The sequence below is a fragment of the Elephas maximus genome, chromosome 8, assembly GCF_024166365.1.
Source record: "Elephas maximus indicus isolate mEleMax1 chromosome 8, mEleMax1 primary haplotype, whole genome shotgun sequence".
Classification (NCBI taxonomy): domain Eukaryota; kingdom Metazoa; phylum Chordata; class Mammalia; order Proboscidea; family Elephantidae; genus Elephas; species Elephas maximus.
Window position 1 is genome coordinate 107,734,583 of NC_064826.1, and position 27,107 is coordinate 107,761,689.

General features: G+C 42.6%; 1 protein-coding gene and 1 pseudogene across 1 annotated transcript in view; both read right to left on the reverse strand.

The window, feature by feature from the left end:
• The window catches only part of VSTM2A (V-set and transmembrane domain containing 2A), a 210,955-nt gene that overhangs the window by 36,737 nt on the left and 147,111 nt on the right, over nucleotides 1-27,107 (reverse strand). The window lies entirely within an intron of this gene.
• LOC126082091 (low molecular weight phosphotyrosine protein phosphatase-like) lies at nucleotides 1,464-25,632 on the reverse strand (annotated as a pseudogene).

Here is a 27,107-nt window from a genome sequence, read left to right on the forward strand (position 1 = left end):
TCATGGCCCAGCCAAATTGATATACACATTTTTGGGGGGCCATAATCCAATCTATGACAGCAGTTTCAACAGAATTTTTTTTTTTAATCTCTGTTATATTTTTATACTCCCCAGATTATCCTTAAAACAATCTTTTCTGGTATGTTTTCAAATGAATTTGAGATTACAGTTAAAGTACACAGGAATTACCTATATTCTCCTACAAATTTATTAAACACTGATGAAAGAATACTTATTAACATATCAATATTTAAAGACTTTAATAGGACTCTGTCCTTCCAGCTTTTTACATTATTTTTCCCACCTAAGCCAATATGTATTTGACATTTGGGTTATATGTGCATATAAGAAAGGCATGTTCATCAAACTGACCGTAATATTAAACAGCATGCAGTGTTCTTTTGATGCAATTAAATTTTCAGAGGCAGAGTAGTTCAACTAGGAGCAAACAAGCTGACTTCCTTATAAAATAAACTAGAAAAATTTAGAAGTATCAAAGGTGCTAAAGATACATCTCAGAAATCTTTTCCTATTCTTTTAACATACAAATATGTACTACGAGTGTGTGTAAATGAAAATACATCTAATCTAGATTGTGAGCTCCTATGGCTGGGGCTGTTATTCTATAAAAGGCCCTGGGGTAAAGCAGATGAGAGGTGGTATAGGTAAGTAGAGGACACCTGCCCTGCGTTAACATAGCCATGTCAACTTACTGGAGAGGAAGAGTAGGCTATTTAAAAGTCTCATTGGGCTCAGATGTTAACTGGGGCCTTAAAGTGATGTTTGATTTCATTATTCATTAACATCATAATTAACCATATCAGAGTGATGGCAGTCCTTAGATTCAAAAAACCAAACCAGTTGCCCTTGAGTTGATTTCAACTCATAGTGACCTTACTGGGCAGAGTAGAACGGCCCTGTAGGGTTTCCAAGGAGCACCTGGTGGATTCGAACTGCCGACCTTTTGGTTAACAGCTGTAGCTGTTAACCACTATGCCGCCAGAGTTTCCAAAGTGGTAATCTGCCTGAACAGGGACATGAACCCTAGACCCTCAGATTAAAAGTCTGATGATGCTCTACTGACTGAACTATCCTTATATTAAAAAAAAAAAAAAAAATAGTATCTGCTAAACACTGGAAAAACTGTGTTTAAAACACACAAAATTTTCTATTTTGTTCTACTATTTTGTTTGTAATAAGGGCAAAATGGGAGGTTCAACTAACTTAAGGACATTTAATGTACCACATAAACTGTCTGAATCAAAGATTTTTATTTATTCTTCTGTCAGTTGCAATTGATTTCCATTTACAATTAAGGTAAGAAACAGTAAGTCAACTGAAGAATAGTTATGGCCTTGAGCTACAGAGCATTATTACACTTTAACACATCCACTGATTGGAAAATGTAGAGCATCACTGTGGTGTTCATCCCGGCTGGTCTTTAGCAATGAACGGATGCAGCTTTAGTGTGCCTTGTCCAAAAATGCTTTCCAGCACCTACCACACTGCTGGTCTCAAAGTCGGTGTCCTTCCCATAATAGAGATCTTCAATAATAAGTCATTTTTATGGATCATAGCTTCCAAGTAGTTCAATTTTAGCTTTGCAATATTTAACTTGAGTACCTGTTCTATTCAGATCTCTCAGATTGCTTCCATCCATACACAGTGTATAATCAAACGTGCAAAGTCTTCTGGGTAACCTGCCGGGCGATGTGATTCATAGGAATGGCATGCTTCTTCACGCAGTTTTGCCCTCGACAATCAGGAGGGTTTCCTATTTCATATGTGGGTGCTGTTGCACTGTCTTGTCTAAAAGATTTTGATCAGTTGCAAATTTCCTGAAAACTGCTTCTGCAATGAGTGATTGACAAATCTTACCCAGACATACAAACAGCACAGACCTGCTCTGCCATCCTCTCACATACTCCAGATTAAACAAATTTAAATGACCTAATGAGGATGTGAAACTCCGATTCCCATCTTAATTTTGTTTGCTTTATTAAGTACCACTTGTAACCATCTAGAAGCAAGGGGCTAAAAGAAAGTCATCTGAGCTTATTATATATAGTATGGCAGAGATTGCCAGAGCTCGCCAATGTCTGTCTCTTCCAAACACAGAGAAATGACTTCACAGTGCCCTTGCAGTGAGTTGGGGCTGTGTGAAGTGTCCCGGCCAATTGAATTCGGTGGACACAATGTCAGCCACCTCCAAGTATGTTCCCACGTATGTGCCTCCAATCTTTGCCTTTTTGATGGCAACCTTGGAGGCTTATATTGACTATGGAACTGCCACAGATAGAAGAATCTTGGGTCCCTGAGTCACTACTTGGAGCTGAGTCAGCCAACTCTGATTGGATGTGATATGGAGAAGAAAGGAGCATTTACTGTGTTCAGGCCACTAAGATTTGAGAATTGGCACAGCAATTAGGCTACCAGGACTAATATAAAAATGGTACTTTGGAAGGTTACTGTAGTAATCTATTTCTGGCATCTGACATTGATTTTGAGTCAGTTGGTAGGTGGCAAGGAAGATAGTGATCTATATTTTACAGTGGAAATAATTAGTAAGATTATCACCTGCAATACCTTTGGAGGTAGATTGTGAGCCTCATGACTCAGCAATTCGAGTAAAAGTGTTTGGACAAATATCAAAGTGTCAATGTGTGTTTGCTACAATTGGATGTATTGGCTTGCTATTAAAAGAAAGAACTCAGGAGAAAACTGGCTGGCTTGCAAACAGAAAGTCCAGGAATGTGGGTCCTTGAAGGGTTGAAAAATCTAACTGCTTCAACCCAAAGAGTAGTAAATAAGATATTGAAGTGAAAGCCTTCGAACTACAAAGTCATATTATGACCCAGCCTATTGCAGCAATCAGATTGAAGGTTTGCTTTCTCATTATTAAACTGATACAGGCATGGGAATGAGAAAGCAAAAAGTAAGCCTTTATGAGTGTCATTACCACCATATGGAACTATTTGGAAACATGTACATCAGAATCCTCAAACTTTTTGAGGGAATTATATTGTCAAAGAAACCACAAACAAAATCCAAAAAGTATTTGGCTGTTTGAGCCATGAGCAGAAAGTAGGATTCAAAAGCTATGCGGATCCTATGCAGGCAAAGTCCCCAACATCCAATTCAGATAATAAAGGATAATGAACAAGAAATAGGGCTGATCCAGGGGTCTCTGAGAAAAACAGACCATGGAGTTCCTCCAGAGAGTAGAACCAGAGTCTAATAGGGGATCTTCCCACAGCCCAAGGTAGAAAAACTTGCCAGTGTCTGCCCTGCAGGATTTGGGTGTTGTTGTGCATCAGTGACTGGCGGTGTCCTCCATTTTCTTTCTAAATTGTTGTGTTTATTACAGTTATCCTGTCCTTGTGTACTGGATGGGAGGAGAGCAGTCATTTGTCATTTTAGTTGATAGGTTGGGGTACCAACAGGAGGCACACACAAACCTGATAAAGTGAAATTGCCTGGAGATACTGGCCTTTGAATTGGATGCAGTGACTGCCTGGAACTTTGCACTGTCTCCCTAGGGGAGGATGTGAGAGTGTTCTATGAATAGAAAGAAGAATGGTCAGGTGACTGAAGAAGTCTATCCAAGTTAGTTGGTGCTGACTTGGGCACACAGCTAAGCCACATTTCCTAACACCTTAGCAGACCCCATGTGTGTCAGAGTGAAACTGTGCTCCAAAGGGATTTCAATGGCTGATGTTTTAGAAGTAGATAGCCAGGCCCTTCTTCCGAGGTTCCTCTAAAACATCAGCCATTGAAATCCCTTTGGAGCACAGTTTCACTCTGACACACATGGGGTCCCTATGAGTCAAAGAAGGCTTGACAGCAACTGGTTGGTTATGTCCCTGACTACTGGGGAATGGCTTAGTCTATAAAGTCTCTCGCTCTTGCTCGTTCTTTTTTTTTTTCCTGATATGGTGAACTTGAAGGTCACATTTTGAAGGTGGAACCAAATGGAAGGAGCCAGATCCCTAAATCACTTCGTGGACTGTCATGTGAGCTGCATTGACTGTGCTGAGAATGAGAAATAAACAGGTTTCAAGCCAGGAAACCCTGGTGGTGTAGTGGTTAAGTGCTATAGCTGCTATCCAAAAGGTTAGCAGTTCAAATCCACCAGGTGCTCCTTGGAAACCCTATGGGGAGTTCTACTCTGTTCTGTAGGGTTGCTATGAGTCAGAATCAACTTGATGGCAATGGGTAAAAAATGGGTGCCTAGCCACTGGGATTTGGGACTTTTGTTGTAGCAATTAGTCTAAGGGTATGGGCCCAGGGAGTCCAGTTGACAGTGTGGCAGATATGTCACCATCTTGTCCGTAGGACTTGGTACATCAGCGGTGTAGCACATCTAACAGGCATATCCCATTTATGGGGCCATCTGTTGCTCACACATGTGGTCATGGAGATGGTGTAGAACTTACTCCTCTCCCTGTGCATTCTGTGGGTTTAAAGCGCCTTTGTGCTTGGTTTCTTTCTTCAGTTGTGTCCTCATTATGTACCCATCACCCTCACTCTCCAAGTCTTGTTTAGACACAATCTCCCTGATGGAAAATCTCCAGACCACATGTGCTGCCCTGTTAGGACACAGCGCTGTTTTCCTCATGTTTAAAACAGTAGGTGGCAATATTGCCGTGGTTAGGAGCCAGGAGAGCTGGAATTGGAGCTCCTGGGTGAATGACAGGCTCCAGCCCTCCAAGCTCAGTATTCCTGGGTTCTCTATGCCTGAGGCTTCATCTGCAAAACAGGCTGTGGGAGAACCATATCAAACACGCCCAGTGCCCTGTGCCTGTCCAATATGGAGCATGCAGAAAGGGTAGTTCTTATTATTCATATTCCATTCCAAACCTTCAGATCTGTGGGCAATGATCAGGGCATCCTGGCCAGACGAGCACAGTTCATTATGGATTTTCAGAGCCTGGCCTCTGGACTCCCAGCCCTCTGACCTTGGGCAATGTGCTCAGCTTCTTAAAAATCTGTTTCCTCAACTGTAAAATGGAATATTGATGCCCCTCTCTCCAGTGGTTGGGAGCACCAAAAGCATTCAAGAAATATTTACTGAGTGTCGATTATGTTTCAGACATGGTACTGAGAAATTCACTTTCCTCCCTTCTCTCTTTCCAACACTCTACGTTACAATAGCTTTTACCTCCTACAGCTTTCTAATAGGTGTTTTTGCAGCTGTTTTTTATCTTCTTCCAATCTGTTTCCACAGTATAGTCAGTGACCTTTTAAAAATGCAAACCTGATCATGTCGCTCTTGGGTTTAAATCCCTTTAATGTCTTCCTGTTGCCCTTGAAATCACATGGAATCCTGGGATGTGCTATAAGGGCTGTACGATTTGGTCTCAACTCATATTTTTAATTTTGAATGTTGTGTCCCTTATTTCACTCTCCATGTTCCTGCCCTGAGAGCTTTTTTTTTTTTTTCAGTTTTTGGAGACCTCCAGGCTCTTCCTGCTTCAAGGCTAACACTGCTTTCCAGATCTGGACTGTCCTGCAACCCTCACAGACTCTGTTTCAGTTTTTGGATCCCAGTTTGACTGCTTTGGTACTCACCCTGAACCCCATCTCAGTGAATATTTCTGAACCCCCACGCAAATCAACTCAGATCCCCTTGCTGTTTAATAGAACCTGTTCTTTTCCTTTGCAGCCTGTCCCATACTTGTAATTATTTTTTCAAAGTCTGTCTTCCCTACCGGATGATAAACTCTGTGGGCCGGTGTGTGTGTGTGTGTGTGTGTGCATGTCTGTGTGTGTGTGCGTGCACGCATGCGCACGACTCTCCTGTTTGGGACTGCGTCTTCAGTGCTTTCTCCCTCAGAGGCACTCAGTCCACGTTTGCAGAATGAATTAATGTAATGTCAAGGCCAGTTTAACTCATATTTCTACTTGCTGAAAACATACACTAGCTGGGGATACACACATACTCCTAGCTAGCTCCTACCAGATCCTAAGAAATGAGGCCCCACAAGCTTACACTTAGTATTTGCAGGGGGTAGAGGGTGAAATTACAGGAAGGCTTCCACTGCCCCAGAAGCCTCTCCTTTCCCCCCGCAGCTCCATCTTTCCCAGGGAGGTGTATGGTGACCTAGCAGCTGGCCTGCACACCCAAACTCCATCCACATTGCTCCATGCTCCCTCAATTTTCCTCTCCTCCTTTTCATTGCTTGAGACAAAAAAAGAGACATTTGAAGGCCTTTGGAAGCAAGCTTGGACTGTTTGAGTCAGGAATTTCAAAGTGCAGGGTTCAGATGAAATTGTGGACTACAGATTAGTAAGTAAGCACAAGTATGCCCATGCATACCTTCTTATTGGGTAATCCATCCTTGCATATAATGGAATGAAATGTTGCCCGGTCCTATGCCACCTTCATGATCATTGGTATGCTTGAGTCCATTATTATAATCACTGTGTATTTATAGTGCTTATCTTTCAGCACCGTATTGGACAGTGTTCTGTTGTGATCCGTAAGGGTTTCAATGGCTAATTTTTGGAAGTAGATTGCTAGCCGTTTTTTCCTGTCTGTCTCAGTCTGGAAGTCACTGAAACCTGTCCACCATCGGTAATCCTGCTTGTATTTCTGACCTGACTTTGTCCCATTCTCTCCTCCCTAAGTGCCAGCCACATTGGACTCCTTGATATTTCCAAGACCTCAAGCAATTCTGTTTTAGGTCCTTTTTCATTTTCTGTTCCCTCTGCCTGGGATTCAATAGTCTCTCACAAAAAGATGTATTCAAGACCTAACCCCTGCTACCTGTGAATATGATGGTATTTGGAAATAAGGTCTTTGCAGATGCAATTAAGATGGGGTCATACTGGATTAGGGTATATTCTAAAACCAATGATTGGTGTCTTTATAAGAGAAAGGAGAGGAAGATTTGGATACACAGACACATACACAGAGGGAAGACTGCCATGTGAAGATGGAGGAAAGATTTGCATGATGCAGCCACAAGCTAAGGAATGCTGACCACCACCGGAAACTGGGACAGGGACATGGAATAGATCCTCCCTCAGAGCCTGATGACTCCTTGATTTCAGACTTATAACCTCCAGAACTGAGAAAGAATAAACTTCTTTTGTGTAAAGCCACTCGTTTGTGGTAATTTGTTATGGCAGCTACAGGAAACTAACGCAGTTATCTCTCCCCAGATCATGGAACATTTCACCAGTTCAGTAGTTCAGGACTCTGTGCAGATATAACCAGGAACCTTCCCCATCTCCCTCCCTACCCCAGCCTTATTTCATCACCCAGAGTCACTCTCTTCCTTTCCTTATACTGTTTTACTTTATTCATAACACTTACCACTGTTTGAAATTATTCACTGATTATTTACATTTTATTATCATTTCTCTCTAGAACACAGGCTTTGTGAAGGCAATGATGTTGTATGTTTTGTTTCTGGGGTGATTGATGTGTGCCCAGCGCACCATACCCAGCCAACTCAGGTTTTGTGGACCTGACTCCAACTCACGGTGACCCCATTTGTGTCAGAGTAGAACTGTGTTCTACTTTTATTCAACATTGTACAGGAAGTCCTCGCCAGAACAATAAGGCAAGAAAGGAAAATAAAAGGCATTCAAATTGGTAAAGAAGTAAAACTATCCCTGTTTGTAGATGATCTGATCTTATGCATAGAAAATTCCAGAGATTCTACAAGAAAGCTAATGCAACTAATAGAAGAATTCAGCTCAGTGCCAGGGTACAAGATCAACCTACAAATTCTTCTACAGTAACAAAGAGAACTTCGAAAAAGATATCAAGAAAACAATACCATTTACAGTAGCCTTTAAAAGATAAAATACTTAGGAATAAACAAGCTTGTTGTGCTACTTAAATAAATGAAGAGGGAAATGTGGGAAAACCGATGGTTTAGAAATGAAGCAGAGCGAAATACCAGAAGAAGAAATACAGGTGTAATTGTATTCCATATTTAATGCTATTTAAGATCCAAGAATAACAACTTCTATAAATATTCAAAGTTCAGTTTTATTCTCTCAAAATTTATGAGTCATGGTATCAATGCTATTTATTTAGTTATTGGATCCCCTTTACTTTTCAGAAAATGTGATATTTCATAAAACAAAGGAAAAGAACCACATGATCATATCAATTGATGCAGAAAGGGCATTTGATAAAATCCAACACCCATTCCTGATTAAAAAAAACTCTCAGCAAAATAGGAATAGAAGGGAAATTCCTCAACATAATTAAGGGCATATATATAAAACCAACCGCCAACATTATTCTCAATGGAAAAAGACTGAAATTATTCCCCCTTGACAATGGGAACAAGACAAAGATGTCCTTTATCACTATTTTTTTTCATTACATCACATTACAGAAAGTAATCTACACTACACAAGGCCAACTGCATGCAATTACTCCATGACAACAACTACACTAGTGTTTGGCCAAACAACTGAGAACCACAGCCTAGCCACATTGACACATACAGTTAACTGTCACACTGCCTGTGGGCTTCAGTTTGCCTGTATCCCAGAGAGAGGTTTTCAGCACTTGTCCAGCCACGGTGCATCAGTTATGCCCCGGGAAGCCCAGGAAAATTCTTCACCATCCAGTGGGCTGAAACCACACTTTCTTCACTGAGGTCTAAACACCTATTCCAAGTTTATCCTTCCTTGAGCACTCTTCTCAGCACTAGGGACTTGTTATGGATTGAACTGTATCCCCCCAAAATATGTGTTGTAAATCCTAGCCTCTATGCCTGTGGTTATAATCCCATTTGGGTATGGGTTGTCTTTGCTATGTTAATGAGACAAGATTAGTGTAGGGTGTGTCTTGAGTCAATCTCTTTTGAGATATAAAAGAGGTTAAACAAGCAAACAAAAGAAGCAGAGATGGGGGAAGAGAGATGCCAGGTCACATGAAGATTACCTAGGAACTGAAGTTTAGAAGAGACAACGACCTTCCTCCAGAGCTGACAGAGAGAAAAAGCCTTCTCTTAGAGCTGGCACCCTGAATTCGGACTTCTAGCCTCCTAAACAGTGAGAAAATAAATTTTGGTTAAAGCCACCCATTTGGGTTATTTCTGTCATGGTAGCACTAGATAACTAAGACAGGAATCTCTTAGAGTTCCTTTTCTGGATTTATAGCTACTTTCCTATCCAATTTCATCAAGAATAACTATTAATTTCTTTATATTAAACTTCCCTTTTTTAAATTGTGTCGTGGTTTCTGCCTCGTGATTGGACCCAAACTGATACCTTCATTAAGAAAATATTTTGGTATAAGTTTTGGCAAATGTGTGCTTTGATCCAAGTTAGTCAATAAATATATACAGAATACATGGCAAGACTTTGGGGTAAATGATGTGGGCACAGCCTGAGAGAGCCTTGCCCTTTCCTGTGCACAGTACACATAGCCTGAGGGGCAGCTCCCCTGACACCGTGTGACATCTTGAGCCTCTCACCTGTATGAAGACTCCACTCTCCTCTTTGAGGCCATCAGGTGGAAGTCCATCACCTCCCACAGCCCTTTCTCTTAGACACAGGCAGATAAAAGGCCTGTGTCCCCATTGTCAACCAAACCTTATTCCCATGCTACTTGAATCATTTCTTATGTAATAGCCAGTTACCCATTTCTCCAACCCCTCCCACGGGTGCCTCTGGAACTTCATTCTGCAATCATTATCATCGTCATAAATTTCCTCATCGTCCTCATCTAATACTTACTGAGTGCTGTTTGCCAGGCAGGTGCTAAGTACCTAAAAAAAAAAAAAAAAAGTACCTAGCATGAATTATTTCATTAAGCCTTGTAAGTCATCTACGTTATTGGTTTCTATTATTATACTCGTTTTATGATAAGGTAATAGAAGCTTTAAGAGGGTAAATCACAAACCTGATGAACAGTGGAGCCTGGGTCTTACTTTAATGCTCATACCCCAGACCTGTGCTGACCAATAGAATAGCCACTAGTTACGTTTAGTTACGTTGGCTATTTAAATTTAAATTAATTAAAAGTAAATAAAATGAAAATTTAGATCCCTAGTTGCACTAGCCACATTTCAAGTGCTCAAGAGCTGTGGCCAGTAGCTAGTGTATTGGTCAGTGCAAGTATAGAACACTTCTAGAAAGTTCTAGAGGATGTCGCTAATCTAGACCAGTATTTCTCAAACTATCTGTGATGAAGAACTTTTCAATTTTATTTTTAACATATTCCATACGGATGTTTTGTAAAATTTAATAAGAATAAATTACTGAGGGAGAGATGTGGTCAGTGATACTTAAGGTCACTGTAGACTAACGGAGAAGTTTCTGAGCCAACACCCACAACCACAGCTTCCAGGCCTGGCTCCCGAGTTACCTGTCCTGAAAGTGATCGAGAAAAGGTACTCCTCTTCAATCTCTGGCATAGTGTGGGAGTTGCATCAGTCCCTTCATTTTTTTGCACTTAAATGTGAACATTCCATCTGGTCCTTGGTAATTGGTCCCTTCAAGTCACCACTGGTGTCCTCTAATCTGTTGACTTTTCTACTACTTCCAGGCAATGTCTGAGAGCCTGGGAATACATCTACTCCTCACTTATTGACTACTCATTATCTGACATTTCACATTTATGACAATAGTAAAAAATCTACCAACTATTTTACACGTTAATGGTGTACATCTGCCAGTAGGGAGCGTCAAGGTGCAAAGTGAGAGTAATGCCGACTGATGGTTAAGGTTATGTGTCAACTTGGCTAGGCTGTCATTCTCAGTGGCTTGGCAGTTATGAAATGATGTAATTTTGCAATTATGTAATAATGTAATCTGGCAGTCATATAATGATGTAGTCACCTTCCATTTTGTGATACGATGTGGTCATCCTTCATTTTCACATAACACTGATTTTCACATAATGACCTGGTCTTTGGAAGCTAACCATTTCAATAAGTGAGCAGTGGGTATAATGTTATGATCTCAATATTGTGTCATGACAGAGAAACCCCTGCAAGGCTGTTTTCAGCTCCACATTTTCTGACACATCATGTAGCTCTAAACTTCTTGGGTTTTGTGCTTTCCTGATACTGTTTCCTGGGAAGTTGGGTGATGATCCTTGTTCCCTCAGGTCTCCAAAAGATGTCACAGCATTTTTTTACCATTTAGGGGCTCCACCCTAAATCAAGTCACAGGACTCCTCTGCAAAGAGATAATGCTCTATGGGCCTGATATTTTTGTACATTTTCTAAGCAAAGGACATTGACAGCTTTGTTCAAGGACTTTTGCATAACAGACAGCCTGGGCAATATAAAGACAGTGAGTCCCTCTGGAGAGATTTAGAAACATCTCTCCCTGGAGAAATCCCAGGGTAATAAAGATAATGAGAATGCCTCTCTCCACTAGGGAGGAGGGGCAAGTTTGCTAGCAACCCCGATCTAAGAGCAGGATCTCCTGGTCTCGGAGTTCCTCAGCTGTGACACAGATTCATTGTGTGTACAGCATTCACCTCGACCTGGTTCCACATCACCCTCATGGGACCTGAAAAGCAAGGGAAACCAATGCAAACATGAAGCTCATGCTGCCTGCTGTGTCAGGGGTAACGAATTATCTAAGTCTATTTGGCTCCGTGTCTCCTTATGAACAACTTATGTAAGTGTGGCTCACTGAGCTAGTAGCTGCAGTAGCTGTTGCTGTGTACGAACTGTTTGACTGCTTGACAGTCTCTTTAGACCCTATCTGCATTTATGCTTTATCACCATCTCCCCATCTTTACCTCCCCTCACCCTTTCCATATCATGATGAGTTTATCCATGCCATTCATTCATTCAGCAATAATGAGAGCCCACTGTGTGTCAGGTACTGTTCCAGTCTTGAGAATACATCAGTGAACAATATACCCAGTCATTATTCCTACTTTCACAGAGCTTACATTCTCCTTGGCATAATGGTGGGGGGTACTGCTGGGGAGACAACAGTAAACCAATAAGCATTACGAAAATACCAGAGTGTGTAAGCGCTATAGAGATGATTAACAGGGCATGATGTGATCCATGGGGACAGGACTCTTTGGCTCTTTTAGATTGGATGGTGCAAAGAGCCACAATGAAAAATGTGCTTATAGAGAGCTGTAAAAAAAAAAAAAAAAAAATAGAGAGCTGTAGGTCTCATTAATTGACATTACCCAGTGGTATTTTACAAACTTTTATTTATTTACTTAATGGTTAGGATGCAGATGAGCGGGGCGGGGGGTATGGGGGTTTATTGTGGGGCCAGTCTCCCTCAGAATCCCATCCCAGGGGAAGTTTGCACAGGAAATCTCTTCGGTACACGAAAGACTCCAAGTTTACATTGCAGGTGAAAGACCGTGAGGCAAAGGAGTCTAGGGGTTTTGCGCCTCAGAGTGCATGGGAACAGTGAAAAGTGAGAAAGGGGAAGGGGCCTTTGTTCAGCCCCTCTTTGCCTGACCATCCTGTTGCCAAGCTTTGTTCAATTTGAAACAGCATAGCAGTCCTGTGAGTGTGGGTTTATGACCAGAAAGAACATTTCTTCCCCCACTAACTATAAAGTTAATTAATTTAGTACAATTAAGTAGTCATAGGTAGTCATAGAGACAGAGAAATTTACTGTGGGTTCAAAATAGGGAGGAAGATTTCTCTGACAGACAGAGGAGATTAGGAGCGTTGTTGTTAGGTGCTATAGAGTCAGTTCTGATTTATAGTGATCCCATACACAACAGAAAAAAACCATGCTTGGCCCTGCGCCACCCTCACAGTCAGTGCTATGTTTGAGCCCATTGTTAACAGCCACTGTGTCAATCCATCTTGTTAAGGGTCTTCCTCTTTTTCATTGTCCTTCTCCAGGACCTGGTCCCTCCTGATAACCTGTCCAAAGTATGTGCAAGGAAGTCTCACCATCTTTGCTTCCAGGGAGCCTTCTGGTTGTACTTGCTCCAAGACAGATTTGTGCATTCGTCTGGCAGTCCATAGTATATTCCATATTCTCTGCCAACGCCGTAATTTAAAGGCATCAATTCTTCTTTGGTCTTCCTTATTCATTGTCTAGCTTTCGCATGCATATGAGGGGATTGAAAATACCATTGCTTTGGTCATGCATGACTTAGTTTTTAACACTTTAAAGAGGTCTTTTGCAGCAGATTTGCCCAATGCAGTAAAGGCAGTTTGATTTTCTGACTGGTTCCATGGGTGTACATTGTGAATTCAAATAAATAGAAATCCTTGACAACCTCAATATTTTCTCCATTTATCATGATGTTGCTTATTGGTCCAGTTGTGAAGATTTTTGTTTTCTTTATGTTGAGGTGTAAATCCATACTGAAAGCTGTGGTCTTTGATCATCATCGTTAAGTGCTTCAAGTCCTCTTCGCTTTCAGCAAGAAAGGTGTTGTCATCTGCATGTGGCAGGTTGTTAAATAGTCTTCCTCCAGTCCTGCCTCATTCTTCTTCATATAGTCCAGCTTCTCAGATTATTTGCTCAGCATACAGATTGAATAAGTATGGTGCAAGAATAACAACCCCAACTCACACCTTTCCTGATTTTAAACCACAAAGTGTCCCCTTGTTCTGTTTAAACAGCTGCCTTTTTGGTCTATGTACAGTTCCTCATGAGCACAATGAAGTATTTTGGAATTCCCATTCTTCACAATGTTATCCATAATTTGTTATGACCCACACAGTTGAATGTCTTTGCATGGTCAATAAAACATAGGTAAGCAGATTTCTGGTATTCTCTGCTTTCAGCCAATTTGATATCAACAATGATATCCCTCATTCCACATCCTCGTCTGAATCTGGCTTGAATTTCTGGAAGTTCCCTGTTGATGTACCACTGCAACTGCCTTTGAATGATCTTCAGCAAAATTTTACTTGTGTGTGATATTAAATGATATTGTTCAATAATTTCTGCATTCTGTTGTATCACCTTTCTTTGGAATGGGCACAAATATGAATCTCTTCTGGTTGATTGGCCAGATAGATGTCTTCCAAATTTCTTGGCATAAACAAGTGAACGCTTCCAGTGTTGCATCTGTTTGTTGAAACATCTCAACTGATATTCCATCAGTTCCTGGAGCCTTGTTTTTTGTCAATGCCTTCAGTGCAGCTTGGATGCCTTCCTTTAATACCATAGGTTTTTGACCATATGCTACCTGCTGAAATGTTTGAACATCGACCAATTCATTTTGGTACAGTGACTCTGTGTATTCCTTCCATCTTCTTTTGATGCTTCCTGCATCATTCAATATTTTGCCGATAGAATCCTTCAAAATTGAACTCAAGACTTAAATTTTTTCTTCAGTTCTTTCAGCTTGAGAAATGCCAAGCATGTTCTTCCCTTTATTTTTCTATCTCCAGGTCTTTGCACATTTCATTATAATACTTTGCTTTGTCTTCTTGAGCCGCCCTTTGAAATCTTCTGTTCAGCTCTTTTACTTCATCATTTATTCCATTCTCTTTAGCTACTCTATGTTCAAGAGGGAGTTTAGAGTCTCTTGTGACTTTCATTTTGGTCTTTTCTTTCTTTCCTGTGTTTTTAATGATCCTTTACTTTCTTCATGTATGATGTCTTTGATGTCCTCCCACAACTCAACTGGACCTTGATCACTAGTGTTCAATGCATCAAATCTATTCTTGAGATGGTCTCTTAATTCAGGTGGAATATACTCAAAGTCATACTTTGGCCCTCGTGGAGTTGTTTTAATTTTCTTCAGTTTCAATTTGAACTTGTATATTAGCAATTGGTGGTCTGGTCTGCAGGTGACCCCTGGCCTTATTCTGACTGATGATATCTAGCTTTTCCATCACCTCCTCCCCAAGATGTAGTCGATTTTCTCTGTATTCCATCTGATAAGGTCCATGTGTGTAGTCACCATTTATGTTGTTGAAAAAAGGTATTTCCAATGAATAGGCGTTGGTCTTGCAAAATTCTATCATGAGATCTCTGGCGTTGTTTCTATCGCCAAGGCCATATCTTCCAACTACCGATCCTTCTTTGTTTCCGACTTTCACATTCCAATCATCAGTAATTACCAATGCATCTTGATTGCAGGTTTGGTCAATTTTGTACTACAGAAGCTGGTAAAAATCTTCAATTTCTTCATCTTTGTCATTAGTGGCTGTTGTATAAATTTGAATAGTAGTTGTATTAACTGGTCTTCTTGTAGTCATGTGGATATTATTCTATCGCTGACAGCACTGTACTTCTGGATGGATCTTAAAATGTCCTTTTTGACAATGAATGTGAAGCAGTTTCTTTTTAATATGTCATTCCCAGCGTAGTAGACCATATGATTGTCTGATTCAAAATGGCCAATAACAGTCCATTTCAGTGACTAATGCCTATGATATCGAACTTTAAGCATTCCATTTCATTTTTGACACTTGCAATTTTCCTAGATTCATACACTCATACATTCTGTGTTTTAATTATTAATGGATATGTGCATCTATTTCTTCTCATTTTCAGTCATGCCACATCAGCAAATGAAGGTCTCAAAAACTTTACTAAGATTCACTATAGGTTTAGGAGGCAGCTCTTCCCCAGTCATCTTTTGAGTGTTTTCCAACCTGAGGGGGTCATCTTTTGGCACTATCTCAGACCAGTCTGCTGCTATTCACAAGGTTTTCACTGACTGATTTTTTCACAAGTAGGGTACCAGGTTCCTCTTCCTAGTCTGTCTTAGTTTTGAAGCTCCACCGAAACCTGTCCTCCTTGGGTGACCTTGCTGGTATTTGAAATACCAGTGGTCTAGCTTCCAGAATCACAGCAATGTGCAAGCCACCACAGTGTGACAAACTGACATACAAGTGGTGGACTGGGAGAGAGAGACCCAAGCCCCAGTCTCCCTATCAGAGAATGCTCTGAGTCCAAGCTCTTAGCATAGGCAGTCTTGATGGGAATTGTAAAGCAGACCACCTTCCCAGAAAATGGTTATGGAAGGTCATTGGGGAGATGACATTGAGCTGGTATTTGGATGAAAAAGCAAGAAGGAAGCAATTGTGAGGAGACTTGGGAAAGGGATGCAAGCATTAGAAATCACTAGAGCAAATGCCTTGAAGGAGGTTGAGTTTGCCGCTTTCCAGAGAGGCTGGGGCTTGAGAGAGGGGAAAGAGAGGTGCCTTCAGGTCCTAAACGGTACCATACTCCAGGGCAAAGGACTTAGCTTCCATTCTAAGTGTCATGTGAAGTCACTGAAAAATTTTAAGCCGAAGAGGGAAATGGTCTAGTTTATATTTTTAAAAGATGACTCTGGATGTACACTATGGTCATCGTAAATGGGACTTAGGATGTGACTTAGCCCTTGCTTTCAAAGCAGAACTGATAGAATTTGCTGAAAGGTTAGATATATACAGTCAGTGAAAGAAAGGGATAAAACAAAACATGTTCTAGATTTTTGCCTTGAGCAACTAGGAGGTATATCTGTGATGCTGTTAGTAAGAGAGAAATACAGGTAGAAACAGGTTTGTTGGAGTGGAGGATTGAGAATTTTGTCACCGTATTAAGGTTGAGGTGCCTATTAAACATCTGTGTGAGCGTATTTAGGAGGGAGCTGAATATGTGAATTTGAAGAACAAAGGAGTTATGAGGGATAAATACATAGTATTGAGAGTCATTAGTAAAAACATGAAACGTGAAGCCCTGGCACTGGATAAGCTTCCTTAGGCAGCCCATCTAGTTAGGGAAGGGGACCCAAGATGAATTCCTGCTGTCCTTCACTGTGTGGAGGTCAATCCTGCAGAGGACGAGGAGCCAGCAAAAGAGATCGAAAAGTGTGGACTAATGTGGTCAGAGGCAACCCGGGAGAGTGTGAGGTCATAGAAATTGAGAGAAGAGGGCTGTATGTCAAGAAATTTGGAAGTAGGAAAATATTGTAGCTCTTTGAAAGAAGGATCTCAGTGGGAATGAAGGAGACAGAAGCCTGTATGGGAAGAGCAGACCTAAGACTAAAAGGTGAGAAAGAAGAACCAGTGATGACAGACAAACCTTTAAGAAGTTTTGCTGTAAATGGGGACTTAAGAAATGATGTGATAAGTGGGGGAGGGGAGGGGTTTCTTTTAAAATCAGAAATATGAGAATGTTTATATTTTGATAGAGATAATTTTTAAAGTGGTAGAAATTGATAAGACAGAGGAAAGAAGAACAGCTAAACATCATTTTCTGATTGATCTTAGACTTTTGGAAAGAAAAAGGAGAGAGAAATTAATATACTATTTCTTTTTCTTTTTTAAGCATTTTGTTGTGTTTTAGGTAAAAGTTTACATGGTGAATTAAGCTCTCATTTAACAATTTTTATACAAATTTTTCCATGACATCAGTTACATTTTCACAATGTGTCAGCATTCTCATTATTTCCATTTTGTTTGTTCTATTTCCATTGATATAACTTCCCTGCCCCTCTTTGCCTTCTCATCTTTGCTTTTGGGTAAATGTTGACTGTTTGGCCACATGTGTTGTTGTTGTTAGGTGCTGTCGAGTCGGTTCTGACTCACAGTGATCCCATGTACCACAGAAAGAAACACTGCCCGGTCCTGCACCATACTCACAATCATTGTTATGCTTGAGGCCATTGTTGCAGCCACTGTGCCAACCCATCTCATTGAGGGCCTTCCTCTTTTCCGCTGACCCTGTACTTTACCAAGCATCATGTCCTTCTCCAGTGACTGATCCCTCCTGACAACATATCCAAACTATGTAAGACACAATTTCGCCATGGTTGTTCTCGTTCCAAGACAGATATGTTCGTTCTTTTGGCAGTCCATGGTATATTCAATACTCCTCCCCAACACCACAATTCAAAGGTGTCGGTTCTTCTTCGGTCTTCCTTATTCATTGTCCAGCTTTTCCATGCATATGATGCAATTGAAAATACGGAAACAGGCTGCTCAGCCATATCTTGAACAGTACCTGAGCCAATTTTTTTTTCTTCTTTCTTCTTTCTCTTCTTTCCCTCCCCTAGCCCATCATTGCCTCCAAGTAAGATCCTGATGTTAGCTCCCTAAACGGTTAAGTGTTAACCAATGTTTCCTCTAGGACTGTGGGAAACAAGTGATACTGATCTAAGCCTGTCAAATAAGAGGAAGGGTGGTGCCAGCTACCCTCTGAGCCAATGGGATAATGACAGGAAAAGATCAACACGTTTGAGATACGACCACTGAAACCAAACAGAAGAAAGAGAGGGCATATTCCACAACTCCCAAAAATTTGTGGTCCGTTTTGCCTTAAAAACCCCTGGTGATCAGTAGTCTAGTGAGACAGACAGCTTTAGGAGGAGATCATTCCCCTCTGTCTCCATATACCGGTATATATAATAAAGCTTTTGCTACCCACCTCACCACTCTCTCAAGAATGGGCTGTTTGCAGCAGGGAGCTCTAGCTCACGAAATTGCGGTAACAATTTGGTGGCGGAGAGTCCAGCCGTTTGAGACATGGTGGCCCCGTGGCAGGACCTGGGCCCATCGACAGTTCTCCTACCAAGCAGCCGCTGGGGGCTTTGTTTGTCCCCAGAGACTGTCCCTGGACCCGGGCTTCCCCTCAGCACCAGTGGCCCCCAACCGCGCCAAAGAGGTAGATGAAGGCAAGACCTAACCAGGATCCTGAGGTAAGTCTGCAACCCTCTCTCCCTGTTCCGTTCAGGGCCCGGGCGGATAGGGCGGGCCAGTGGCTTCTGGAACTAGACCTGGGCCCTTGGTTTCTAAGGCGAGTGGCACCTTGGATGAGCATCCCCGTGAACAGGATCACAAGGTGGGACTCTTGGTGACTCTAGAGCTGGGCAGGCATATGAGTGTGTATCGGCTGATGGTTTTTTTGTGTTTGGATTGTTGGCTGTCTCTGGTTCGTGCACCCTGGTTTTGGGGAGTGGATATCAACATCTCTATCAGTTTAGATTGGGAGATTGAAACCCCTCCCTCTGGCACTGAGGATAAAAGTTATCTGGAGGATTAAAGTGGAAATTCAGACATTCCTAATAGTGTATTAGACCCCACTAAGATCATCCTCATTCACCCTTTTCCTTTCTGGCTTTTCTGGTCTGAGCGTTTTTCTCTGTTTGTCAGGTTTGTCTTATGTACAACCCATTTGGCTGTCTGGGAGGTTGAGACAGCAAGGTTATCTCTGTTGCTTTTGTTGGTCTGTCTGTTTGTCTTATGTATCATTACTTGTCCTCATGAGGTTTTTTTTTTTTTTTTTTTTCCCTCGGTGTGTCATCTCCTAAATCCCTGTTCGTGCAAAACCCCTCACCAGGTTCAAGAACAGTTTAGACCTAGGTTTCTTGAGATTGACAATTAGCTTCATGGGTCTGAGAAAGTCCACAATGTATGGACTATTTTAGAAAAGTGTCCCCAAAGAGGTTAGGGTCCTAAGATAGGAACCCAAGAAATCCTGAAAGAATTAAACCTAATTAGAGAAGAGAAAACCAAAAATGGAAGCCCTGGTGGCATAATGGTTAAGTGCTACGGCTGCTAACCAAAGGGTCGGCAGTTTGAATTTGCCAGGCACTCCTTGGAAACTCTATGGGGCAGTTATACTCTGTCCTGTAGGGTCGTTATGAGTCAGAATCCACTCATAGGCACTGGGTTCAGTTTTGGTTTAGAGAAGAGACAGATTAAGCATTGTGCTCAAGAGGCTCAAACTTTCCCTTTTGCCAAGCAAGGTTGATCCTGCCTGAGGCAGGAAAAAGAGAGTTCAAACAAAAGAGATATTAGCATGGAAGGAGGCCCATCTATTCCATCTGAATCCCTGCTGGGCTGCGTTTTGGCCAACTGGAAAAGGTATAGTTATGAGCCCATGACCAAAAAGCGGATGATTCACCTGTGTAACAGCATATGGCCCCAATACCATTTGGGGGACCAAAAACAGTGGTCCCCAGAGGGGTCTTTACATTATAATATGATACTTCAATTGGATTTGTTCTGCAGAAGAAGTAAAAAGTGAGATGAAGTCCCTCAGTACAAGCCTTCATGTCTCTCTACCAGACCCTGTACCCCTCAATCAGGTTTTCTTCCAGGGAAAATCAAAGCCCAAAATACTCCCTGAATCTTCATCAGAGGACCCCCTCCCAGAGAGATGGGCTCTGGCCACCATTTTGGCTCCCCTTACCCCATATAGGGGAGGTGCAGTTGAAGCCTAGGGGTTTGACCGTGAAACGACAGCAAGGTCTCCAAACAGAATGGCCGAGCCTGATTCTAGCTTGGCCAGCACACCAAAGGCCAATGGAGGAATAGGATCAGACAATGAGTGTCCGACTACTTCAGGTATGGTCTCCCTTTCTCATACCCGTCAGGGTACTGTTTTTGGTGAGGATGCCTCAGGAATCCAGACAGGGCGATACCCACTGAGAGAAGTTCCTGACGGAGTGGATGGTAACGGGCCGCCACGGGGACAATGCTGGTACATACTCCATTTTCCGGCTGTGATCTATATAACTGGAAGAGCCACAACCCCCCTACCGGAGTAACCCAAATAGAATGGCTGAACTGTTTTCTTTCTATTTTCTCTACTCACCGCCCTACCTGGGCAGATATACAGGTGCTCCTCACCAAGCTGTTAACTTCAGAAGAATGCCGTATGGTGTTAGAGCAGGCTTGGAAAGAGGCTGATAGGCTCCATAACTTAGACCCTAGTAGTAGAGCCTGACCCCCAAGACAGAAGCCACCCCTACTAGAGATCTGAGTTAGAATCACAATTGTAAAGAAAGTGTGAGTAGACTTCAGTTCTGTCGAGACTGCCTCATCATTGGGTTGAGAAATGGGGCCCCCAAACTCAAGAGCTTACAATAAGTTAGAGAAATTATCCAGGGAGAAAAGGAAGACCCATCTACTTTCTTAAAAAGGGTGATAGACATGTTTCGTCAGTACAGTGATATCAACCCTGAAGATCCCAACAATGCCTGGCTTATAAACATGACTTTTATTTCACAGAGTGCCCCTGATATTTAAAAAAAATTACAAAAATTAGAAGGAAGACTTGAGATGCCAATAGGGCAGCTGCTTGAAGTAGCATTTAAGGTGTTGAATAATCAGGACCAGGTAACAGAACAAAAAGAAAAGATGAAGCAAAAGGCAACCTTACCAGCAGCGGCTCTAGCCCCCCTGAATGAAGAAGGGGGAAGAGAAATAAGAGCCATAAGAAAGACTGCCTAGGGGTGAGGAGGGAGACCTTTAGAACCTGACCAGTGTGCATTCTATAATAGACTGGGCCACTGGAAGCAGGAGTGCCCAGAGAAAAGAGAAAGGCAAGATAGACCAAAACCTGCCACTCTCCAGGCTTATCAGGAAGGGTCCCCACAGATAGATGATTCCGAATGATGGGACCCAGGGGCTCAAACCTCACTGGCTATCTCCCACAGTGAGCCCCAGTAACTCTAAAGGTGGGAGAATGCTCTATTGACTTTATTCTGGACGTGGGTGCCACCTTTTTGGTTTTGAACACCGCCAAGTCTCCTCTTAGTCCCTGTACTGCCCCAGTGGTAGGGGTTTCAGGAAAACTTTCAGGCCAGTCTTTCCACCAACCGCTGAATTGTGAAATTAGAAAAGACTTGTTATACCACGAGTTCCTTTATATGCCGGAATGCCCCGCCCCGCTCCTCAGGAGGGACCTATTGCCAAAACTTGGGGCACAAGTCACTTTTGGACCGTCTGGAATTTTTGCGCAAATTCCGCCCGATCAGGCATGCACTTTGCAGGCAGCCTTGCTGCTAGGGGAACCAGTGGCCCCTAGCAAGATCCCTGTCCACATACAACAAGAAGTGAACCCAGAAGTCTGGGCATCAGGGAGGCCAGGAAGGGCCAGGTTCACTGAGCCAGTTAAAATAGCCCTAAAGCCTGAAGTGCCTGTTGTAAATCAGAAACAATAACCCCTCCATAGAGAAGCTCTAGAAGAGATTGGTCCACTGGTCCACCAATATATAGAGATTAGACTTTTAAGATCATGCTGGTCCCCATATACACCCCCATTCTGCCAGTGTTAAAGCCTGGGACAGGAGAATATTGGTTTGTGCAATACTTGAGAAAGATTAATTAAATAGTAGAAGATATTCACCTGGTTGTGCCCAACCCATATACTCCCCTAGTAACCACACCCAGCAAATATGCTTGGTTTTTAGCATTAGATCTTTCTTTTGCATTCCGTTGCATCCTGAGTCTCAACTTTTGTTTGCATTTGAATAGACTGATTTAGAAACAGGGACAAAAAGACACCTTACATGGCAGGTGCTGGTCCAAGGGTTCAAAAACTCCCCCACAATTTTCAGAGAGACATTGGCTAAAGGCATGAGGGCATTGCAGCTAGAAAAGGGGGTGATCTTACAATATGTAGATGATATTTTAGTGACAAGTGAAACTCAAAAAGATTCAGATCGAAATACCATCATGGTCTTAAACCATCTGGCTACGTGTGGGTACCGAGTTTCCAAAAAGAAGGCCCAAATATCACAAGTAAGATATCTGGGGTTCCAAATATCACAGGGGCAGTGGAGCCTTCTCTAGGACCAATGAGAAGCTATTATGCAGGTAGTGCCCCCACCTCTAAGCGACAACTTAGAGGTTTTCTCGAGATGACAGGTTTTTGTCAAATCTGGATACCAAGGTTCAGACTCATGGCAAAGCCCCTGTATGAAGCCCTGAAGGGAGAGGATAAAGAACCCCTGTTTTAGACTCTGAATGTCAACAAGCCTTTGAAAAAATCAAATATAAATTAATTATGGCCCCAACATTAGTGTTACCAGATCTTCAAAACCCATTTGAACTGTTTGTACATGAGAGACAGGGAGTTGCTCAGGGAGTGTTGACCCAGACTTTGAGACCAAGTAAGAGGCCAGTGGCCTACTTTTCCAAACAGCTAGACAACGTGGCTCCAGGATGGCCCCCTTGCCCCCGGGCTGTGGCTGCAACATGTGACTTACCACAAGAAGCTGAAAAATTTACCCTAAGACAAAAGGTGATGGTTCACACGCCTCACACTGTCCTTCCCCTCTTAGAACAAAAAGGGGGGTTTTGGCTTATGGCAAGGCTCATGGGGAAATATCAAACAATCCTCTTAGAGAACCCAAATGTAATCTTAAAGGCCGTCTCTGCTCTCAACCCAGCCACCTTACTACCCATCTCAGAAGATGGGCCAGTACATGACGGTTTAGAGATTATAGAAGAGGTTTATTTTAGCAAGCCCGGTCTGTCAGACACCCCTTTAACTGACCCTGAGCTAGAAATATACACCGATGGTTACAGCTTCATGTATAAAGGACATTGAAGGACAGGCTATGTGGTGGTGACTAGGGCTGAAATTTTAGAGACTGCTCTGCTTTCTGCTGGCACCTCAACACAAAAAGCCAGGTTAGTAGCCCTTGGGTGTGCCCTGCAGCTGAGAGGAGGAAGGTGTATAACAGTATACACTAACAACAGACTTGCCCATCTTGTACTCCACTCGCACAGGGCATTGTAGAAGGAGATGGGTCTCCTTATGTCTGCTAGCAAAGAGATAAAACATGTGCCAGAAATTCTTGAGCTCCTAGAAGCAGTCAATGATACTCTCCAGGTGACAGTGGTGTATTGCTCCGGGCACCAGAAGGGAAAATCCTCTGAAGCTGTAGGGAACCAGAAAGCAGACGCAGAGGCCAAAAGGGCTACGATGCGAAGAGACGAGATAGAAAAAGAAATGGCCTTGATCCCTCACCTGGACCCTGCTGACCTTCCCACACCTACCTACACCACTGAAAACTTAAAAGGAGCTGAAGAATGGGGTTTTCACCCGGCTCCCCATTCTAGCTGGTTAGTGAGCCCCGAAGAGAAAGTGCTGTTACCAGAAACCCAGGTATATGGTGTAGCATTGACTTTACATAAAAATACTCATTATAAGAGAGATGCCAGTCTTGAGTAGATCCAACAGGTGATCACAAGACCAAGTCTCCTCAAGGCCATTCAAGAAGTCACAAGAAGATGCCACCTTTGTACAAAGACCAACCCGAAGACTGTGCCCCATCCAACAGAACCAGGAGTCCAACATCAAAGAACTAACATGAGAAAAGATTGACAAACAGATTTTACAGTGATGCCCGGGGCACCTAGAAACTTCAGGTATCTGTTGGTCTTTATAGATACCTACTCAGGGCGGGTAGAGGCTTTCCCTTGTCAAAATGAACAAGCTTGAGAAGTAACCAAAGTACTACTTAAAGAGATTATTCCTTGGTTCAGATTGCCAGTTTCAATTCAAAGCGACAATAGAGGAGCTTTCGTGACACAAATAACCCAAGAAGATATAAATTAGAGGCTACATTCTACCTGGAGGCCACAAACAACAGGGAAGACTGAGAAGATGAATTTCACCCTAAAAAAGGCCCTGGCAAAAATATGTCAAGAGACTAACTTAACATGGTTAAAAGTCCTGCTTATTATACTGCTTAGAATCCAAGTGGCCCCTCGAAGTGAGCTTAAGTTAAGCCCTTATGAATTGGTATATGAGAGACCATTCCTGAAAAAGTCTACCTTCCCCCCTCGGTAATGACAGAGGTGGAAAAGAGAGACTGGATCCGTTCTCTGAGAGCTGTTGTAAATATTATTAACCAATATGCCTCTCTCCATCTGTCTTTTCCCTCTGATACCCCTTTTTGCAGATTCTGGCCAGGAGATTGGGTATTACTAAAGACTTAGAGACAACAACACCCTGAAGACGAGCTTGATCCCAAATGGGCGGGGCTTTTTGAAGTCCTCCTGACTACTCACGTTTAAAGTTGGCGAGAGTGACTGCATGGGTGCATCATTCCAGAGTAAAAACAGCTCTGCTTGAAAAAGAAAGAACTGAAGGATCACTTTATTCCTACACACCCATTCAAGGTTTAAAGCACAGGTTTTAAAAAATTACAAAATGATAGTTTTAACCTTTGTTTTTCTCTTCTTCCAAGGTGCACGCCACACCGTGACAACAAATCAGGCCCCTGCGATTCTACACACCAGAGGTATCCTGACCTTACAAGTAGGAGATGCCCTGACTCTTCCCTGTGTTGTATCGTCTCTGACTCTTGTTGACCCCATTAAATAGATACCGGTAACCCCAGAAAAAGAACAGATGGTTATCTGGGACTTTAAAACTTCTGGCTCCTCCCGAGTGACCCCCATGGCTGACACCACTTGGTCGTAGAATCGAGACTTTTTGATCATTATTTCAGATATTACCTTGTCTGATACAGGGTTTTATTACTGTGTAAAGTTTAAAAAAGGGTCACCAAAAGATATTAAAATCAGTAAGGGAGGAGGAACACAGGTAGTTCTTATATCAAGAGCCTGCCCACATCCCAGATGGGTGGGACTGGTCGTCCAATGGCCTAATCACCATGTCCCAAGCAGTGGCCATGGGGGGAAATCCCAGCAGCTGCTGGATATGCCATCATCTTCTTTGGTCAGGAGCACCGTTGAGCCCCATGGCAGCCCTGATTTTTGACTATAACAAAGTTGTCCCTAACTGCACTTTGACTCACCATGCCCCCAAGGCCCCAATCCGAGCTTGGCTCATACAGTACCCATTTTCCATACCTTGTTTTCTCCTCGCTAATCTTTGTAATCATACCTCAGGAACCAGATGAGAAACAAAATCACAAAGCCCCCGAGCTAAAGTCACACAACAGGTTTTTCGAGACTTCCAGCTTCTTTCGTCCTGCGACAAATCTTTGACCATACCCCAGTTGATTCACATCAATTCTGGTATTCCCGAGGGCCCCAATAAGAATCTATCCTTGTGTACTCTACCAGGATACACCTTCTTATGTGGAGGGAGACCCTACTCCACCAGTAAAGTCCCCGTTCCTAGGCCATCACCTTACACCTGGGCCATTCAGTGCTTAACAGTTCACTTTGTGGGACAGTGTACTCTGGGGTTCCTGACTTTCCCAGCCCAAGTTCATCCACCATCTGCCCAACATACTGTGAAGATCCCCCGAAAGAAAAGGGATGAATTTTCAGTAGATCCTACATCCCTAGAGGTGACAGGGATAGAAAGTAACCCTGTTCTAGAGGAAAATGGGTTTGGGTGGTGGTTCTTGAGAAAAATTATTCCAGGTTTAAGAATGTGCCACAAAGAGGCAGCCATTAGAAACTTGTCAGACACTATCCACCTGCTAGCCCTAAGAACTAAAAAGATACTTAGAGCCCAACAAACCTCTTTAAACTCCTTGGCAGAGGTGGTCCTAGATAATAGAATAGTCTTTAGACTTCTTACTAGCCAAATTGGGAAGAGTGTGTGCTGTGATTAACAAAAGCTATTGTGCCTAGATAAACACCACTGGAAAGGTAGAGGTAAGACTAGATGATACCCACAAGGTAACCAAATGGACTGACCCAACACCTAGGCAAGAGAGTGTGTGAGATTGGTTCACTAACCTTTTCCCCACCTTGGGGTCTTGGTTGACCCCTTTAATAACTTTGGGAGTAATAGTCACTTTAGTCTACATTTGCACTCCCTGTCTAATAAAAGTGGTTACCAGGGGCGCCACCACTTCCCTCAAGGCTAGAGAGGTCTTTGCCCTAGTAAACCGAACTACTCCTTTCCCAGACTCCGGGGATGTGCATCACTTAATCCAATGAGACATTGCCGAATTTCATCTTTCCAAACCGCAACCTGTGTATGACCCCTAGTAGATGTCAGGTTTCTCTCCCCACCCGACACCCCCATCCAACAAGAAGTAGCTAGAGAGAGACATGGTACCATGTTTCCCAAGACTGAGAAACCTACAACAAAAAGGGGGGAATGAAACAGTTGCTCAGCCATATCTTGAACAGTGCCTGAGCCAATTTTTTTTTCTTCTTTCTTCTTTCTCTTCTTTCCCTCCCCTAGCCCATCACTGCCTCCAAGTAAGATCCTGATGTTAGCTCCCCAAATGGGTAAGTGTTAACCAATGTTTCCTCTAGGACTGTGGAAAACAAGTGATACTGATCTAAGCCTGTCAAGTAAGACGAAGGATGGTGCCAGCTACCCCCTGAGCTGATGGGATAATGACAGGAAAAGATGAACATGTTTGAGATACTACCACCAAAACCAAACAGAAGAAAGAGAGTGCACATTCCACAACTCCCTAAAACTTATGGTCCCTTTTCCCTTAAAAACCCAAGCTGATCAGTAGTCTAGTGAGACAGACAGCTTTAGGAGGAGATCAT